The 12,039-nt window shown below is 45.1% G+C and overlaps 1 long non-coding RNA gene across 1 annotated transcript; it reads left to right on the top strand.

Annotated features, from left to right (window-relative positions):
- The first annotated feature begins 5,773 nt into the window (after positions 1–5,773).
- On the top strand, positions 5,774–8,532 carry LOC120310188. Its single transcript, XR_005557290.1, has 2 exons — positions 5,774–7,120; positions 7,250–8,532. It is a non-coding gene; the product is annotated as an uncharacterized LOC120310188 (long non-coding RNA).
- The last annotated feature ends 3,507 nt before the right edge of the window (positions 8,533–12,039 follow it).

The raw sequence follows: 12,039 nt of genomic DNA, 5'->3' as shown, positions 1-12,039 counted from the left end.
CTAAGGTGCTTTTTCAGGAGGCAACTGGGCTTTCTTGTTTTTCTCTGAAGACATTTCGCTCCTCCAAGGAACTCCTTCAGCACTGTTTTTCCTCTGAAGACGTTTTGCTTCTCATTCAAGGAGCTTCTTCAGCTCCGCCTGGATGGTGGTGAATGGAAGGATTTATACACCTTGCAGACAGCTGGTCATTTGCATTCATTTAGATCAATGATTCTCAACCTGTGGGTCAGGACCCCATTTGGGGTCGAACGACCATTTCATGGGGGTCGCCAAACAACGCAGTCCGTCATTTTTTCCCCCCTTTTCCTTAGCTGTGCTACTCCCTTTTATTCTATTGGCTTTTGAAAGCCAATAGAATAGACTCTTCTTGAATAGAGTCTAATTCTATTGGCTTTCAAAAGCCAATAGGAATTGTCCAGGCTGTCTCTGCCCTGCTGAGCCCGCCAAAAGTCCCATTCTGCAAACGGTGCTGCACCAGTTGAGTAGTCCTTGACTTACGACCGGTTGAGTAGTCCTCGACTTATGACCGGTTGGGGGTCACGGCATTAAAAAGGTTGAGAACCACTGATTTAGAGAGTCATTGAGGCCATTTGGAGGTTTACTTGTGTACTCAGGGTCACTTGAATTGTGCAAATGGGTGTGGAACCTTCTTGGCTGCAGGATGGTTTCTGTCCTGCGTCCCTTCCCTCTTGAAGACAGGTGCAGGCTGTTGGGGATAATAATAATAATGATAAAGTTGGAAGGGACCTTGGAGGTCATCTAGTCCAACCCCCTGCTCAGGCAGGAAACCCTATACCATTTCGGACAAATGGCTGTCCGAAGTTTCTTCTTAAAAATTCCAGTGTTGGAGCATTCACCACTTCTGGAGGTAGGTTGTTCCACTGGTTAATTGTTCTCACTGTCAGGAAGTTTCTCCTTAGTTCTTGGTTGCTTCTCTCTTTGGTTAGTTTCCACCCGTTGCTTCTTGTCCTCCTTTCAGGCGCTTTGGAGAACAGCTTGACTCCCTCTTCTTTGTGGCAGCCCCTGAGATATTGGAACACTGCTATCATGTCCCCCCTTGTCCTTCTCTTCATTAAACTAGACATACCCAATTCCAGCAACCGTTCCTTATATGTTTTAGCCTCCAGTCCCCTAATTATCATTGTTGCTCTTCTCTGTACTCTTTCTAGAGTCTCAACATCTTTTTTACATTGCTGTGACCAAAACTGGATGCAGTATTCCAAGTGTGGCCTTACCAAGGCATTGTAAAGTGGTATTAATACTTCACGTGATCTTGATTCCATCCCTCTGTTAATGCAGCCTAGCATTGTGTTGGCCTTTTTGGCAACTGCAGCACACGGCTGGCTCATATTTAAATGATTGTCCACTAGGACTCTGAGATCCCTCTCACAGTTACTACTATTGAGCAAGGTAGCCCCTATACTATACCTGTACATTTGGTTTTTCTTGCCTAAATGTAGAACCTTACTTTTTTCACCACTGAATTTCATTTTGTTAGATAGCGCCCAGTGTTCAAGTCTGTCCAGATCCTCCTGTATCCTAAGCCTGTTGGAGTGTTGGCTATTCCTCCAGCTTGGTGTCGTCTGCAAATTTGATGAGTTCCCCATCTATCCCCTCGTCCAGATCGTTGATGAAGATGCTGAAGAGCACTGGGCCCAGAACAGAGCCCTGGGGCACTCCACTACACACGTCCCTCCATGTAGATGCGGTTCCATTGAGGACCACACGCTGAGTACGGCCTGTCAGCCAGCTATGGATCCATCAGGTGATGATGCTGTCTAACCCACATTTTTCTATCTTCTCAAGTAGTAGGTTGTGGTCTACTTTGTCAAGTGCCTTTCTGAAATCCAAGTCTGCATCTCAAACTGAAGGACAAATGGTTCCGGTAGTCTGCAATGTTTTTGGGAAATCCGTTCATACTCCCACACCATTTGAAGGGTGTTCCTCCCAAAGTGCATAGCTAAATGACTATGGAGATTCACAGTCATCCGTGTCATGGTTGTCCCAAAGGTGCTTTTTCAGGAAGCAACTGGACTTTCTTGTTTTTCTTTGAAGATGTTTTTTGCTCCTCATCCAAGGAGCTTCTTCAGCTCTGACTGGATGGTGGGGAATGGAAGGATTTATACACCTTGCAGACAGCTGGTCATTTGCATTCTTTTAGAGAGTTGTTGAGCCCGTTTAACTCTCGACGTCACGTGATGTCACAGGACGTATCAGAGCTTTTTCTCCATTGCCAACAATGGGGTGGGAGAATTTGGTGATGCATTTGGCCGGGGGGGGGGGAGGCAGTTTGATACCCCTGATTTAGAAGTTTCCCTGTGTCCTCAGGGTCACCTGAGTAATGCAAATCACCAGCTGGCTGCAAGGAGTATAAATCCTTCTTGGATGAGAAGCGAAACTTCTTCAAAGAGAGGGAGAGAGAGAAAGAAAGTCCAGTTGCCTCCTGGAAAACAAAAAACAAAAAACACCTATAGGACAACCATAATAACCCTGGATGGCTGAGAATCTCCACAGACATTTTCTCACTATTTGCACCCTTCAGCGGACTTTTCTCTGCACGCCCAGCTACAGCCACCAGGAGGCGCTCTCTCCGCCCTTTTAAAATTGCGCCCTAGGCCGATCCTGCTTTGGACGGCAACTGAGCATGCGCGGGATAATCCCCCCCTCCCTTATCGCAGCTCGCTGAGTGGGAGGGAAGGTGGAATTCTTTGAGGAGGCATTGCCCGGGGATTTGCCCCTCTAGGAAGCAGCACTCACTCCCGTTAACTCTATAAGTGATGTGGCGGAGAGAGAGAGAGAGAGAGCAGCGTCCAAGCGCGGATCTTTTGCAAGCGCAAGGAAAGGGATCGCAGCATCTGCGCTGGGCGCAGCAGCATCGCTCAACCCGAGCAGGCTGCCATGTATGCATTGGCAACTTTAAGACTTGTGGACTTCAATTCCCAGAATTCCTCAGCCAGCTTTGCTGGCTGAGGAATTCTGGGAATTGAAGTCCACAAGTCTTAAAGTTGCCAAGGTTGAGAATCCCTGGATAGAGGATCTGTCTGATGAGGATTCCCCATTTCCTTTTTAAGGGGACCCCCCCCTCTTTTCAGGGAATCCCTGCTTGCAGACCCCGGAGGGGAGGGGCTGCTCTGGAAAAAGCCTTTCCTTTTGGGACAGGCTGTCCCCCCCCCCCCCAAAAAAAATCAGGCTTGTGGTTGCCTCTTTTCTGAACAACCGGGCTTATTCAAAGCTTTGAATAAGCTGCAGTTTTGGAGGAGAGGAGAGCTGGGGGACCCCCGGTGGGAGGCTGCAGGAAAGACCCATCTTGGAATATATGCAGAGGAATAAGGAAACCATGGGGAGCCGAGAAGGGCTCTGACTGTCCCCTTTGGGAAGAAGACACATCCCGACCCAAATGTGGAACATCCCTTCTGCTAAGTTGTGTGTGTGTGGGGGGGTGAAATGCAAAAGAGGGAAGAGCAACAGGCTCACCTTGAAGTTTCCTTCCTTGCAGGAAAAGGCGAAAGAGGGAGCTCCAAGTGCTCTCCTAAAGGGCCGTGATGGAGACTCACCAGCGCTGCGTTCCGCAGAGAAAACACCTCTGCAGATTCACAAGAGCCCGTCAAACACTTTGGGTCTCTGGGGAAGCCTGGAGAGAAGTGGGAAGCCAAGGACCTCATTCATGATGCCCACGCCGACTTCAGCCAGAAGGTCCAGGTAGAAGGAACCTTCCCTTGGAAAGTCCAACCCCAGCAGTGCAGGAGATTCTTCTCCCCGGAGAGCCAAGGACCAAGAGAACTTTGCAGCTGTCTCCACCGCCTTTGCCTTGAGTGGCTGCAACCAGAAAGAAACACTAAGGCTCAGATGCTGGATATGGTAGTCCTAGAGCAGTGGTTCTCAACCTTTTTAATGCCACGACCCCCAACCGGTCGTAAGTCGAGGACTACCCAACCGGTCGTAAGTCGAGAACTACCCAACCGGTCGTAAGTCGAGGGCTTTCCCTGCCCGGGAGCGCTGCACATGCGTGGTGCTGCCCCCTGCGCCGGCCGAGGCGTAGCTGGCAAGCGGCAGAGACGGCGCAGGCCAACCACCGGCTGGGCCACCAGCTGACCCAGCCCAAGGGAGGTAAAGCACCCGCTGGGCCCCACACGCGCCAGCAACCCTCCCTGCGCCCGCCGGCCTCCCGCCTCCCACCCCTGGCCTTCTTTTACTTACATTTTTAGTAGTTGCTCAGCAGGGAGGAGTGGAAACTTCCAGACAGCTCGCCTTCGCTGCAGACAACTTGCAGCACCGTTTGCAGAATGGGGCTTTTGATGGGCTCAGCAGGGCAGAGACAACCTGGACAATTCCTATTGGCTTTTGAAAGCCAATAGAATTAGACTCTATTCAAGAGAGTCTATTCTATTGGCTTTCAAAAGCCAATAGAATAAAAGGGAGTAGCACAGCTAAGGAAAAGGGGAAAAAAATGGTGGACTGCGTTGTTTGGCGACCCCCGTGGAATGGTCGTTCGACCCCAAATGGGGTCCCAAGCCACAGGTTGAGAACCACTGTCCTAGAGTGTTTTCTCACTGACCTTCCCGTGGAGATGGCCAACTGGGTGAGAGAATGTGGAGCAGAGACCAGTTCTCAGGCTGTAGCCCTGGCCGAAGGCTTCCTCCTGACCCAAGCAGAGGATGAAAAGCATCAGGTGAGAGAAACATTACTTCTCCAAATACCTCCCTAACCAGTCTTGCTCCATATCCTAATCTGGGGAGGTCTATGGAGATTGTCAGTCCTCAAGGTCATGCTTGTCCCAAAACGTCCTTTTTCAGGAGGCAACTGGACTTTCTGGTTCTTCTTTGAAGACGCTTTGCTTCTCATCTAAGGAACTTCTTCAGCTCTGACTGGATGGTAGGGAATGGAAGGGTTTATGGACAATCATTTCAATATGAGCCAGCCGTGTGCTGCAGCTGCCAAAAAAGCCAACACAATGCTGGGCTGCATTAACAGAGGGAGAGAATCAAGATCACGTGAAGTATTAATACCACTTTACAATGCCTTGGTAAGGCCACACGTGGAATACGGCATCCAGTTTTGGTCACCACGATGTATAAAAGATGTTGAGACTCTAGAAAGAGTGCAGAGAAGAACAACAAAGATGATTAGGGGACTGGAGGCTAAAACATATAAGGAACGGTTGCTAGAATTGGGTATGTCTAGTTTAACGAAGAGAAGGACAAGGGGGGACATGATAGCAGTGTTCCAATATCTTTCTGTTTTACAGTTTAACTAGTTGCGAACTGCCTTGGCCTTCCTGATTAAAGACACGGGTGTGTAAGAAAGACAGCAAAATGAAATGATGGCTGCATCTTGCAAAGATTCTTATTGGGGTTAAGCAATCACATGACATGTTGGTTTCAAAAAAATAAAACATATGGAAGAGGTTGGCAAACTAGTTTGAGAGATGAAGGGGTTAGTAGTTTGAGGAAAAGGAACTAGAATAGCAGAATAGCGGAGTGGAAGAAACCTTGGAGTTTTTCTAGTCCAACCCCATGCTCAAGCAGAAAATTTTATACGATTTCAGACAAATGATTGTCCAATCTCTTCTTCAAAACCTTCAGTGATGGAGCATCCACAACTTCTGGAGGCAAGTTGTTCCATTGATTAATAGTTCTATCAGGAAATTTCTTCTTAATTCTAGGTTGGTTCTCTTCTTGATTAGTTTCCATCCGTTGCTTCTTGTCCTGCCTTCAGGTGCTTTGGAGAACAGATTGACTCCCTCTTCTTTGTGACAGCCCCTGAGATACTGGGACACTGCTATCATGTCCCCCCTCATCCTTCTCTTTGTTAAACTAGACATACCCAATTCCAGCAACCGTTTCTGCAACTGGTAGGATCCCAGAGTAGAATTTACTGAAAGCACAGATGCAAGCTGTTATGAAATTGCACAGCAGGTGTCCAGATGAAGTCAGAGACACTGACATGAACTTGTAGTTTTATATAAATAAATATTTTTAACGTTTATATCTACAACAGACAAGTTAGTCAGGAACGCAGAAACATGAGGTAAATCTAAATAGCATACAGAGCAACAGAAGAAAAAGGCGGGAAAAAAGGGAAACTCCCCCTTTATACCCACATCAACCAATCACAGCATAGATTATGTCATGCATGAGCAGACAAGATGGTCAGGAATGCAGGAACATGAGGTAAATCTAAACAGCATACAAAGCACACAGAAGAAAAAAGTGGAGAAAAAGGGAAACTCCTCCTTTACCCCCACAATAACCAATCATAGCATAGATTGCCTCATGCAGGAGCCAGCACTCTCCAACCAATCAACTTCAACCGTGTGTTCTGGCCCATTGTCCATTTTACTGTTCCAGCTACTAAATTAAATATCCTAACACAAGTGCTTGAAGTAGGAAAAGGGAGGAAGCAGCAACAGAAGGCAATGTGCATGCACAAAAATTTTTGACGATAATCTGAAAACAAAGGAAAGCCCCCCCCCCCTTCAAGAATAGTGGAGAAAGTGTCAGGAAATCTGGAATTGGAGTAAATTAACTTGGTTTTAGAATACAAAGTGATAAATAAACGTCATAGCTCTTATTTTAGCTCAGTCCTTGAAAAAGAGGTTTCCCTGAGCCACGGTGAAAATAGAAGATGCAAGATTGCACACAGCTTTCCTCTAAAACCGAATCAAGGACAGTTTAACTGTGCCTTAAACCTCAAATCTCAGTCTGTTGGGTCCTATTATGGGGTCATTTTAGATTCATCACTGAGGTTGTTGGGGACAAAATTTAGAAGTAAACATTGCCTTAAGCTTCTAAAAGAAGGGAAAATAAATTAAGTAATATTTTTTTTAAAAAAAATTCCTGTATTCCTGTCTTTTGGTTATGGAGGCCCAGATGTTTGTTCCTACCTAAGGATTTAACCAGGTCAACCCCTACTTCATTGTGAAAGTACTGTTTACAAGGGTTATCTCCTGACCATTTAGACTGGGATGCAGTCACTTATCCAAAATCAAACAGAGTCCGTCACTTTTGATTTATTGCCCAAGTGTCATTAATTCTGTGTGACAGTTTTCTTTCCAGGATCAAATGTACTAATGTTCACAAAGCGTTGAGTTTACAAAGCATTGAGTCCAGCCTAGCCAGAGGTATGTTAATATTAGTGGGTAGTTAAAACTGGTATACCTATGATATTCAGATCAGAAATGATCAAAAAGTATAAATGTCTGAAGAAAAAATCTAGTTCTCTCCCCCCTCAACCCTTTTTGTGTCCTTAGGAAATGCACTGTGAAGAAAAGAAGCTACAAGGAGAAAGGACTGGGTGCAGATTCTGCCATGCCTCCCTCCTTGCCCTGAAAACAGGCCTTGGGCCAGTAGCCCATTAAGGTACAGGAAGTGGGACTGAAGGTTTGCATGGGATGGTTTTGAAGAAAGTATGCGGCAGCTGTTACATAAATATCAGCTTAGCCCAGGAAGGCAAGAGGGGGTGAGGAAGAAACTCAAGATTGGCCTGCCTTGACTCTTTTTGGTATAAGAGGGAGTTAGGTTTTCAAGATTCATACCTATAGCAATAGAGATGAGTTCTAACAGGGTTTTTTTTGTCTATTTTCTGAATTTGAAGAGACAGGAGTCCAAATAATCACTCGGTCACTCGTGCCCTGGTCATCTCCCGATTGGACTATTCTAATGCACCTACATGGGGTTGTAAGGTTTTTCAGCTCAGAATCCTAATAAATCCCACTGAGACTCTGAACATGAGGCATTCTGAAATAAACACAGCTTTATTCCTTTAATCAAAGTTATAGGTCAGTCCAATGCAGAGGATGGGAGGCTTATTACTGCCTCAAATGGCATCAAAAGCAACAAAGAGAGACCTATTGGCTGCAAGGGAAGCGTTGTGGAAACCTGCTTGGCAGAAAAAGAAGCCTGGAATAAGACTAAAAAGGGAAATTTAAAACTGTATATACTGGATTTCAGGCATTTTAGAACTATGGATTGATTTAAAGCTTAAGCTCTTGAGTTAGAAGTAACAAAAATGGTTGATTATTAGAATATATACATTAAATAAAGTAAGAATGTATTTTTGGAATAATAGGTTTATTTCTATGAAAATTATTATATAATGGAATGAAGAAAATTGAAGAGGTATTCTAGAATGGGACTGAACTAATAATTAATTGAATGTTATTTCAACAAGATGATGGGATAGATCAATAAATGGGAGATATTAGTGGAAGAAGGAATAAACAAGATTTATGATAAAATTAAAGAATTAGAATATATTTGGAAGGGATACTTGAACTGATAATGTGGTTATTTAAAGTTAAATTTGATTATGGTAATTGTATAAAGCTTTAAAACAGGTCTGGGATTAATAGAAATTTAAGTTAGAAATAGACTATAAGCTATGTGAGGGAAATAGAGAGGGAGTATTTGATGTACCGATTGTGTTATCTATATATGTTTTATTTTTGGATTTTTGATTACCCAGCACCACAATGTGTCTCGAGCACTTTGTTTTAAAAATTAAAAAAACAATAAAATTTGTTTTAAAAAAAAAGTTATAGGCTGGGCCCTTCAATCTCTTGCCACACGCAGGCACTTCTGTGAGACAGCGGAGAAAGGAAGGGCTCCTAATCAGAAAAGTTCTTCTTTTTATAACTAATACACATTACAAGATTCCTCAGCATCCAAAAAGTTCCTTTGAATCTCCTTATTTATTCTAGCTTACATTTCTGCATCTCTAAGCTTGACTACACAATAGCAGGCAATTAACCCATTAACTTTGTTAATTCACAGAGAGGCAAAAAGCTGTTCCATTTTAAAACCATGGCAGAGAAGCAGAAGGGAATTTGACACTTTTTAAGATCCAAGGAGAGAGAAGGGGTGGGAGAGGAGCGAAGTGTTGCAGTTTCTTAGCTAGGTTTTCTCTTGAAACAACCCAGTTTAAAGTAACAAAAGCATTTTCTTTGGTCAGCACCATTTAGAATATAATGGGGCACAGACAGAAACAAGCAAAAATAAATGAACAATAGCTGGGTTATGTTATACACGAAAGATTGATTCTACATAAAAGATTATACTTGGCTTGATCTCTACAGGGGTTATCCTTTAAAACAGTGGTTCTCAACCTTTTTAATGCCGCGACCCCCCAACTGGTCGTAAGTCGAGGACTAAACCGGTCATAAGTCGAGGACTAAACCAGTCGTAAGTCGAGGACTTTTCCTGCCGGGAGCACCGCGCATGCGTGGTGCCACCCCCTGTGCCGGCCAAGGCGTAGCTGGCAAGCGGCAGAGACGGAGCAGGCCGACCACCGGCTGGGCCACCAGCTGGCCCAGCCCAAGGGAGGTAAGGCACCCGCCAGAAAAGGGGGGAAAAAATGGCGGACAGCCTTGCTTGGCGACCCCCATGAAATGGTCGATCAACCCCAAATGGGGCCGCGGCCCATAGGTTGAGAACCGCTGCTTTAAAAGTATCTGAAAGCTTCAGCTGGTGCAGAGTGGGGCACCATGAGCCATGTTGGGTGCCCCAAAAAGGACATATATAACACCCTTGCTCCGCAAATTGCACTGGTTGCCAGTTTGCTTCCAGATCCAATTCAAGGTGTTGGTTATTACCTATAAAACCCTATATGGCATAGGGACAAGCTACCTATGGAACTGGTTTCGCCCCATCACATCAGCCCCTCCCACTAGTTCAGGTGGGGAAAGCATGCTACAGACCATGTTAATCAAAGACCTTTGATTGGTGGAGTCTAGGACAGGGGTAGGCAACCTTGGCTCTTTTATGACTGGTGGACTTCAACTCCCAGAATTCCTGAGCCAGCCATGTTGAGGGGAAAGGGAGAGGTTGCCATGCTGAGCCATGCTGGCTCAGGAATTCTGGGAGTTGAAGTCCACCAGTCATCAAAAAGCCAAGGTTGCCTACCCCTGCTCTAGGAAGAGGGTCTTTTTTTACCATTGCCCCTGCTTTGTGGAAATCTTGCCCATCAGAGGTGAGGAAAGCCCCCAGTTTCTTGGCCTTCTGCAAAGGGATCAAAAATTAGCTGTGTGTGGCCTTGTGTGAGGGATACAGGCACCCACCACATGGAGCTGGCTGACCTCACGAGAACTCACACACACACACACACACCCTCCGGCCTGTATTAATCCACCACTTTGGAATTCATCTTTTCGCATTTTTATAATGTTTTATAATTTTAAATTTTTCAATCCTAAATTATTCTGATTTTAATGTGTAATTTTATTAATTACGTTGTGCATCCATCAGACCTCCTCCCCTTTCGGGCGGGGGCGGTTGAAAAATATGAAGAATAAATGAATAGATGAATGAATCAATGAACAAATCAATGAATCAAAATAAACGGATGGACGGATGAACGAATGAACAAATGGGGGAACAAAGTCAAAGTGCAGGATGAGGGAAGGAATCTATGAGGAACACATTAATTAATTCAGTATCTGGGCAACAGCGGGAGCCATCCTAAGAATGTCTAGAGTTGTGGTGCATAAAAAACTTACTTTGCAGAAAAAATTTCAGCAAGAAAAATAAAAGGGAAATCTCCATGGAACAACCTGCCTCCAGAAGTTGTGAATGCTCCAACACTGGAATAATCATTTGTCTGAAATGGTAGAGGGCTTCCTGCCTCAGCAGGGGGTTGGACTAGATGACCTCTAAGGTTCCTTCCAATTCTGTTATTCTGAAATTTCTTTTTAGTTCGAGGTTGCTTCTCTCCGCGATTAGTTTCCCATCCCTTGTTTCTTGGGTTGCCTTCTGGTGCTTTGGAAAAAAAGTTGAGCCCTCTCTTCTTTGTGGCAACTGCTCAAATATATAATAATAATAATGATGATGATGATGATGATGATGATGTTGGAAGGGACCTTAGAGATCATCTAGTCCAACCCCCTGCTCAGCCAGGAAACCCTATACCATTTTGGACAAATGGCTGTCCGGTCTCTTCTTAAAAACTTCCAGTGTTGGAGCATTCACCACTTTTGGAGGCAGGTTGTTCCACTGGTTAATTGTTCTCACTGTCAGGAAGTTTCTCCTTAGTTCTAGGTTGAATCTCTCTTTGATCAGTTTCCATCCGTTGCTTCTTGTCCTGCCTTCAGGCGCTTTGGAGAATAGCTTGACTCCCTGTTCTTTGGGGCAGCCCCTGAGATATTGGAACACTGCTATCATGTCCCCCCTCGTCCTTCTCTTCATTAAACTAGACATACCCAATTCCAGCAACCGTTTCTTATATGCTTTAGCCTCCAGTTCCCTAATCATCTTTGTTGCTCTTCTCTGTACCCTTTCTAGAGCAGTGGTTCTCAACCTTTCTAATGCCGCGATCCCATAATACAGTTCCCCATGTTGTGGTGACCCCCAACCACTTATACATCATTGGGTGCCAGGGGCGTGGCCAAAGAAAAGGGGGAAAAAATGGCGGACAGCCTTGTTTGGCGACCCCCATGAAATGGTCGTTCGAACTCAAATGGGGTCCCGACCCACAGGTTGAGAACCACTGTTCTAGAGTCTCAACATCTTTTTTACATCGTGGTGACCAAAACTGGATGCAGTATTCCAAGTGCGGCCTTACCAAGGCATTGTAAAGTGGTATTAACACTTCTTGTGATCTTGATTCTATCCCTCTGTTAATGCAGCCCAGCACTGTGTTGGCCTTTTTGGCCACTGCAGCACACAGCTGGCTCCTATTTAAGTGATTGTCCACTAGGACTCCGAGGTCCCTCTCACAATTACTGCTATTGAGCAAGGTACCCCCTATACCAGGGGTAGGCAACCTTGGCTCTCTTATGACTCATGGACTTCAACTCCCAGAATTCCTGAGCCAGCATGGCTCAGCATGGAAACCTCTCCCTTTCCCCTCAACATAGCTGGCTCGGGAATTCTGGGAGTTGAAGTCCATGAGTCATAAAAGAACCAAGGTTGCCTACCCCTGCCCTATACTATACCTGTACATTCTATTCTATTCTATTCTATTCTATTCTATTCTATTCTGTTCTGTTCTGTTCTGTTCTGTTCTGTTCTCTATTTTGTTCTGTTCTGTTCTGTTCTATGCTCTATT

Source organism: Crotalus tigris, unplaced genomic scaffold (genome assembly GCF_016545835.1).
Source record: "Crotalus tigris isolate CLP2741 ecotype Arizona unplaced genomic scaffold, ASM1654583v1 scf7180000018127.1262416, whole genome shotgun sequence".
In the NCBI taxonomy this organism is placed as follows: domain Eukaryota; kingdom Metazoa; phylum Chordata; class Lepidosauria; order Squamata; family Viperidae; genus Crotalus; species Crotalus tigris.
Note: the sequence above shows the minus strand (reverse complement) of the source record. Positions and strands in the feature narration are given on the sequence as shown.